This window comes from Pteropus vampyrus, unplaced genomic scaffold, assembly GCF_000151845.1.
Source record: "Pteropus vampyrus isolate Shadow unplaced genomic scaffold, Pvam_2.0 Scaffold110, whole genome shotgun sequence".
Classification (NCBI taxonomy): Eukaryota; Metazoa; Chordata; class Mammalia; order Chiroptera; family Pteropodidae; genus Pteropus; species Pteropus vampyrus.
Window position 1 is genome coordinate 1,767,134 of NW_011888891.1, and position 8,535 is coordinate 1,775,668.

Consider the following 8,535-nt stretch of genomic DNA (forward strand, 5'->3'; position numbering starts at 1 on the left):
GATCACCAAGGTCTGCTAGAGAGGCAAGGCGCCAGCCTCACATTCAGCCCCACTCTTGGTGCATGTTTGTCACTGCTGCCCTGGGCTCGTCACAAGTCTGTGGTACTCAGCCATGGCCATGGTCCTGAAGTGGATACTCAGCTGCCTCATCTATAAGTCTGTTCCACAGCCTGGTGATAGGAGAAGCTGAGACCTCAGAGGATTTTCGAGACCTGCCTACTGGGATGGGGGTTAGGGAAAGAGCCACAGGGCCCCCGCAGACCCTCTCTAACCCTGATGGAACTTCAGAATCGACTGGGGAGCTTTTATAAACCACAGAGGGACCCAAAGCCCAGATACTTCTATCCAGCAGATCCAAGGTGTGTTCCCAGCCCAAGTAGGTGTTTAAAGTTGCACAGGTGATCCTGACACTGACTTAGATGGAGAACTAGTTCCCAAGGAAGTGCCACACCCTGCCCTCACCGTCACTCCAACCTCCCCCACTCAGCTCCAAATGGTGAAATGAGAAATACCTACACTCCCTCTGATAAGCAATTGAGAAAACATGGAGATTCTGCTTAAAATGCAAGCAAACTGTGGAGGCCAAAGGAAGGCATTCTGAACACCAGGATGGTTAAATCCTGGGTCAAGGGCACAGGTAAGGTGGTTGAATTTCCACCTCTGTCAGCCTTTCTAGAGTAGACAGATACACATCTGGAGGCAGAGGGATTGGACCGAATGACCATTAGATCTTTGGCTATTGTAATCTTAAAAGTATTTCCGTATTTTATAGATGAGAAAAATGAAGGCCAGAAAAGTCTGTGAGTCTCTGAAGGGTAGTGTTGAAACTGCCTAGAGCCCAGGTGTCAAGATGCACTCTAAGTATGCACTCGCTCTAGAACACTTTGCTTCTTCTTCCTCTAGGTTGTGTAAACTGGACAGTGGGAAGATAAATCAAGAGCAAAAGAAAATCCAGGATTCGTGTTCATACACTGGATATGAGGGGCACGGTGGGACCCCTCGGGAGGTGTCTGGTTCTGAGAGTATAAGATGCTGCAGGAGCTTGTCATCTAGTTGGAGAGATTCTTACAAAATGGTAAAGCCATTTATTAAGTAAGCAAGGTAATGAGAGCATAGGGGTCATGGAAGGAAGGGCCTTATGAGAGCACGCTTCCTAGAAAGGGACTCAAAGCCATAAGGACTTACTGTTAATTGTGAGTTGCTCCCTAGCTCTGTGCTAAAGGCTTTAGGAAAACCAAGGAAGGTAAAAGATGTTGTGTCTGCCCACAGGGAGCTTTCAGTCAAATTGAAGAAGCGACATGCACAAGAAAGGCCTGGAGGTTCCAAAGAAAGCAGGTGGCTGAGTCCCAGCCGTGGGCCCAGACACTCAGGTGCTGCGGCCTCCTAGTGAGCCCTCGCTTCCTCCAGATTCTGATAAGTGGGAAGAGTTTGACAAAGTTGGACAAGACTCCTCACGGCAAAGGGGGGTCACTGGAGATTCCAGGCAAAAAGGTCATGGTCAGGGAGTGTTGAGGTACTTCTAGACATAGGCTCCCGAGCTGGCCTCTCCATGCCACTGGCGCCTTCGGCCGAGCCAATGGCCTCAATGACCCCAGCTCTCCCTGTCGCAACAGAAGGTGGTAGGAACACACTGCAGGCTCAGAGCCCTGTAAATCCAGCAAGTGCTGAGATGAAGAGCTACCTGGTGTGGATAAATACTGTACATAAATACACTTTACAATCACAGAGAAGCCTTGCTACTCAGAGGAGACCATGGAATATTTTATGGTGATGCAGATCAAGTGAAAAGAAGGAGAATAAATAAAGAGGAAGATAATTATTTGATGGAGTTCTCTTAGGATATGCCACAGCAGGAAATACTTACAAAGAATACATATTACTAGAGAGATAGAGCTTTTCAAGCATCAAACTAACCTATAAATTGTCAGAAGCGGGAATGGTAAGAAAGGAATGAGAGACACGTGGGTACCCATTATACCATCAGCACTAGGGTTCACATTCCACCTTGCTGGCAGCGGCTCTGTGCACCAGCTACAGCACAATCCTGCAGAAGGGAGACGCCACCTAATAAATGTCTCTGCAAAATTACGGCTGTACTGCTACAGTAAAAAGATGGCGCCATTTATCTCCGCGCCATCTGCCCAGGCTCATTTGTTGCTCCGGAGGCAGCCCACATGCACCCAGCGAGTTTGCAACTCTCCAAGACTTGGAGTGTTTACTTCACAAGGATGCTAATTCTTTTTTCTGGCTCTGGGTGGTCAGCAGGAGAGAAGCTGAAAGAGGCCCTGTACCTAGACCTGCTGATTGCATGAGCCGCCCTCTGCAACGTCAGACCTGGACCTCTGGGTAAAGACCAGGAGCCCGGAATCCTTCCCATGCAGGTGAAAAGGCAGAAAGGGCATCATTCATTATTCGTTCATCCATCATTCATTCATTCCTTCCTTCATCTATTCCGCACACAATATGGAGCATCTGCTATGTGCCAGGCACCGCAATGTACATTAGGGATATCTCCATAGCTTGCTCCCACTTCCTGCAGGTTGTTATTCAAATGTCATTTTCTCAGAGAGGCCTTCCCTGCCCGCCGCCCCCCCATCTAAAATTGCAACAAACCCCTCTTGTAGCAGATGCCGCCCTGCTTCGCCAATATCCTCTCAGATTCCTTTGCCGTTTTTGTGTTCACAGCCTCCTGGTGTGTGGTCACTCCCAACAGCCAACCTCTGTGTCTCTTTTTAGGAGGACTGCCTTCAAGCTGCTGGAACCTGCTTTGCTGGAGGTAAGAAAGTATAACCTGACTCCTACCCCACTGCAGGTATACTCCTTAACCAACGGTTGATGGATACAAACTTATACATGCTCTATCTCCCTTGCCCCCAAAGGCTAGAACATTGTGATGTGTTTGGTACTGTTGAAACATTATATACTGAGGAGTGGGTAAGTAGTTTACAAAACTACAAATATATGACTGCAGCATTGCCCAGGGTCTGTGGGCTTCTAAAGGGTTGATTGAGCTCATCCCAATGACAGGTGAAAAGGTGGCATTGCTGGAAGCTGGAGGCTGAAACGAACAAGGTACAGGTGTGGCGGGATGGAGCCACAGTCTCTGTGTGGACCCCAGTCCATTTTCCCACCCTGCAGGAAGACACAAACTACTCCGGGATCTCTTGTTGTCTCTGCGTAGCCAACACTAAGCCCATAAAGACCAGGTACTGAGAAGGCTTGAGATGCCTCTCTTCTTTCTTCCATAGGCTTCTCTGCTGACACTGAAATGGAAACCTCTCTTTTCTCCCTCTGCTCTCCCCTGCTCTCTGTTCCACACCCAGCCCAGGAACCTCAACTTTCCATGAAAACACCCACCTTCACTGCCTTTAGCAGAAAGAAGCACTGTTCCTTCTGTTATGTGAAGAAGCCCCTCTTAGACTGTGCTGTGGGACTCAGTTAAACTAGTTATGCCACTGGCAGGGAGTTGACACTGAAGAAACAGGCACCAGAGCATGACGAAGACGGGTTGGGCTTTTATCAGGAGGTGATGCAGACACAGCGATGGCGTTAACCTGGGGCCAGACCTGACGGTTGCTGCATGTGGAAAATGAACCAGCTGGAGATGGATGTCTGGTGAGGTGGCTTGGGGGCAACCCAGATGACTGCGGTGGGGTAATGATGGTGTAACCCAGAAATCTCAGAAGTAGTGCTGGGGAGAGGGAAGAGCTTATGGATATAAAAGAAATTTAATGAACAGAATTTGGTGACTGATTATAAATACCAAATCACTATGGGGAGGAGAAACTTGGGAGGAGAGCAGATTTTCGTGGGAAGGAGACAGACACTGAGAAAGGGAAGAGGACAGAGAGGAGGGGCAAGGAGACATTAGAAGGATTATAGAAGGACATTGAGAATGATGAGACCGAAAGATGGAAAAGAAGCAGTCAGGGGTCATTGAAACTCCTAGTGAGACTTCCTTCTTTTTTTGAACTAATTTTAGACTTACAGAAAAGTCGAGAAAAACAGTACAGAGAATTCCCACATATCACTCACCCAGCTCTCTCCTAACGTTAACATTTTACATACCCACAGCCTAGTTATCAAAGACAGTACATTAACATTGGCGCAACGCAACACTAACTACACTACAAACAATTCAAATCTCACCAGTTTCCTAGGGAGCTCTGGAGAGGGAGAAGCATAAACCCACAGAACGGGAGAGCGAGAGTGGGGTTACTCAAAGTGCCCAAGTCCCTCTTCCCAGAGAGAGTTTAGGGAGTTGTCCCATCAGAGCCTGATGACATAGACAATTTTAGGCACATATATTAGGTGTCATAGAGTAAGTGCTTCGTAAGTGGCTATTTAATAAATGAATGGATTTAATGCTCCAGGCACAGAGCCAAAGTCATTACAATGAGTGTCGCAAACAACCAACCCCAGTCCTCTGTCCATTCTAAGCTTGCACAGTGTCCAGGATCTGCGGCTTATAGCATTAGACATTTTCAAGAGGCTTAAGGCCAAGGGCTTTTTCTAATGTCAGGTTCTAATGTCAGGAACCTCCAGGGAGAGGTTCCTCTATTAATACCCTTCACTGAGCCTTTCTCCTTAAATGCCTTTCTTAGGCACAGTCATGGAGGCCTGGGGCTCAATCCAGCTCCCTTTGAATTTATAATTTAGGGGCTTAGGGAAAGTTTATTACTGCCATGTAGGAAGGAAAGGAGGCTTTTTTACCCATCACTGAGATCTTGAGCAAACTTGTCTCCAAAATTTGGGAGCCAGGCAGCCTAGGGATGGTGGACTGTCAATTACTGGAGGGCTCATTAGTTTCTCCTCTCCTGGGCTCATCAGGCATAGAGGGAAGCCAGCCCCAGCAGAAAGCAGGTGTGTGAAATAGAAACTCATCTGGGGCTCACAATACCCCCCACTTAGGCCAACTCCAAAAGCTCATAAAATAGCCCCGTGGCTCAGCCAGCTTGCTTCCATAACAATGACACATTCAAAGTTTTCTTTAACAAGGCCCATTCTGCAGCTCTTTGTTGCATCAAAGGGGACAAATCTGCCATTTTGTCCTGTCTTGATGCCCTTATTTTTACCCCTTGTGACTGGGAAGACGTTAGAGTCTCTTGAAGGCCAACTGCAGCCCTTAGTGGGTGGTGCCAGAGAAAAGGGAATGTAAAACTTGGATTAGCAGCTGACAGCAGTCACGTGTCCCCAGCACCAAAGGACCAATGATTCCAGGCCAATAGAGAGTGTCATTGTTGGAATTCTAGTCCATTCTATTGTCTAGTCAGGATAGACTTTTGTTCTTCCCTTTTTATTTTCTCTTTCTTCCTTATTTTGTGTGTGTGCGTGTGAGTGCGCAGGACTAGAGAAGGAAAGGGACTGGGAACACTCATTAGTTGAGGGATATTTAGATAAAAAGTTATATCTCACGTACCTCCACACACTACGCGTGTGCCCTATACAATACCCTCTCAGCCCTTGAAGACCTTCGCATGGTTCCCCGTATATAGATATTCTGGTCTTTTTCCCAGCCTGGTGGAGAGATGTGTAGGAATAACAAACGAGAGAATTAAGGACCTGAAACAACTTTTTTTTTTTTTAGATTTTTCACGTTTCTGTACTTGACTCAACGCCCCAAATAATCACATTTTGATCAACTTGTCTCTTTTTCCCGATAGCAAAGATAAGATCCAGCTTATATAGAAACAGACAGAATTCAGTTTAGCTACAATGCTCAGTACACTGCTTGACACATAATAGGTGCTCAAAAATATATGTTAACTGGGTGAATGAACAAGTGGTAGATAGAGGGGAAACCTTAACAGCTGGATAATACTGTGGAAAGAGCATTGGAACTAGAGAGAACTAGGTTCACACTCTGAACCTGCTCCTTCCCGTGTGCCCCTGGGAAAGTTACTTGACCTTCTCAGCCCCAGTTTTTCTCACTAATGAAAGCAAAGATGAACACAAACAGCGCTGCTGTTATTGCTATGGTGAAAAGAAAATAGATGATACACGTACTACATAATATACATCGCTGCAGCGCCTGCCTGATATGAGCTAGAAAATACATAGTAGCTACTTTCGTGATTGTTTTTAGGAGTTGGGAACACTCCCGCTCAGGAGGTATGGAGAATGTTGGAGAAGAATGGATTCTTATCTCCTAGTATTATTCACACACAGTCATGTCCAGAGGCAAAAGGTGAAGACCGAAGGCCTGAGCCTGCCTCCAGAATGGAAGATCCGTATTTCCATTCCCTGTGGGATATGCTTGTTTTTTTACCGCCTCTCTGGTGCTTTGTGAGATGCAGTCTGGTTTCAGAACCCCTTGCAGCTGGGGCCAAATGAGAGGCACCCGCCTTCATGAAGTGCGAGTGAGGGCTCACGTGCCGTGTCTACCTGGATCCTCAGCCCTTCAGTGCAGCAGCACTTGTGGGTCACCTTCTGTGGAACAAGGTGTGGTGCCAGGCACTTGCACATACTGTAATTTCATTTAATACAACCACTCTGCAAAACAGATGTTTTCTCTCCATTTTCTAGATGAGGACAGTGAGTCTCTGACAAGGGAATTGACTTCAGACAGTGGTTGGAGCTTTAGCGTGCACCAGGATCACCTACGGGACTTGGTAAAACACAGACTGCTGGTCTTCTGCTTGAGTTTCTGATTCTGCAGGTCTGTGATGGGGCCTGATAACTAGCATATCCACAAATTCCTAGGTAATGTGGATGCTGCTGCTCAGGGCCCAGACTTTGAGGACTGCTGACTTTCGAAGTCATGGCTAGGAAGTGGCAAGTCAGGGATTGAAACCCAAGGCTTATGATCCCAAATCTAGAGTCCTTTGCCATCTACCTTGGCTCCCCTCTGCAGAGTGCCTGGGTAGGATCTCTATCAACGCCCTGAAATCTTGCCACCTGGGGGTTGGGTAGATGGGCTGGGGCCACTTTAAATCTACAGGGCCCCTGAGAAATGGGCTAAAGCAAAAGCAAGCACTGAGTGCTCTGGGCTCCAGCGCAATGGGAGACGGTCCGGGACGGAGGCCCCTAGAACTTTATTTACAGGGTGTTTTATGGGCAAGTTGTCGTGCCAGCATCAGGGCCTGGTGAGGAGCTCAGCCCTGCCAGAATCAACAGCAGCCTGAGCAGGCAGGAAGGTTCAGCCCATGGGGGCCCCCACTGCAGGGCAGTTTTAAATTGCTACTGTATTTAATTTTTAATCAAGCTACTTCATTGGTTGAGGGAATAGGAGAAGGGGGAGGTAGGCGAGCTGTAGAATGAGCTGCGAGAAGTTGTATTTTTCTCCATTTGGGGCTCATTGGGGATTCTGTACGGAGAGGTCCCGCGGGGCTCACTGCCGATGTTTATGTCAACTCCTGTGCTTGATAGGTTCGAGGTTCGTGCTTCCTGGTTAGTAGGACCCAGGAGGCTGGGGAACCCAGCTGCTCCCGGCACACATTTCGCCATTCCTGCAGGCAGGGACTGACTTTGACCTTTGTGGGTCCCGAAATAGAAGCCAGAACTAGCATGAAGCACCATAAAACTTCTTGGCAGCCACACGCTGTCACCCAGCTCTTCAGGCCTCAGACTAGCCGAGGATATACAAAAGGACCTCCTGGAGGCAGAGGGGTGGCCACTGAGGTCTTTCCAGGGCACCGCTATCCTGAAATCCCAAGGATTTTGTTTCTCCTTGAACTTCACAGCCCAGAGGTAAAGGCAGGCATCATTGCCACTGAGATAGGGGCATATTCCAAACACGCATCCTTCTTTGCCCGTTTTTTTTTTTTCTTTTTTTAAGGCAAGGTAACCCGTGATTGACCTCACAGATTGCAAGGACCTTGTCAGTTTACAATCCCTTATTTTTTTTATTTTTCACGCCTACAGCACTTGGTTTTCCTAGGTGGTCTCCCATCCAAGTACTAACCAGACCCGACCCTGCTTAGCTTCCGAGATCAGACGGGATCGGGCTTGTTCAGGGTGGCATGGCTGTAGCTTTGCTTGTTTTACCCTCCTATGAGCCCCCAGCAGGAATTCAGCGCCACTCCTGCCTCAGAGCAGTTTAACTCAACTGAGCAGTGAGAACATGAGACTGAGGAAACCCCACCCCTAAAAAGTGGTAGTAATAATAATTATTGTTGTCACTCATGCAGGGCCTACTAAGAGCTGGCCACTGTTCACATATTGATTGATTTCATCATCTCAGTAACAATGACTTTAGTACTGTTATTATTGCAGTTTTGCAGACAGGAAAACTGAAGTACTGGGGAGTTGAATAACTTGGCCAAGACCACATAGCTAGAGAACGAGTGAACCTGGATTTGAGCTTGGGTGGTTTGGCTCTAGAGTGTGTGTGTACCCTTGACCTCCTCTTTATACTGAAGCCCGACCCCCCACAACCCCTCACCTACCACTGCAGCTGTTTTACAAACTCCTAATCCCATGGCCTCCAATTGTGTGGTCATGGTCACCAGTGTTCACATGACATGTAGAGATATATCACTTTGCAGGAAATGAGATGGCAGGAAGATGACAGTGGGGACATAGACTTCTTAGAGA

At 47.6% G+C, this 8,535-nt stretch overlaps 1 pseudogene; it reads right to left on the minus strand.

Moving 5' to 3' along the window:
- Positions 1-7,854: 7,854 nt before the first annotated feature.
- Positions 7,855-7,973, minus strand: LOC111743276 (annotated as a pseudogene).
- Positions 7,974-8,535: the final 562 nt, after the last annotated feature.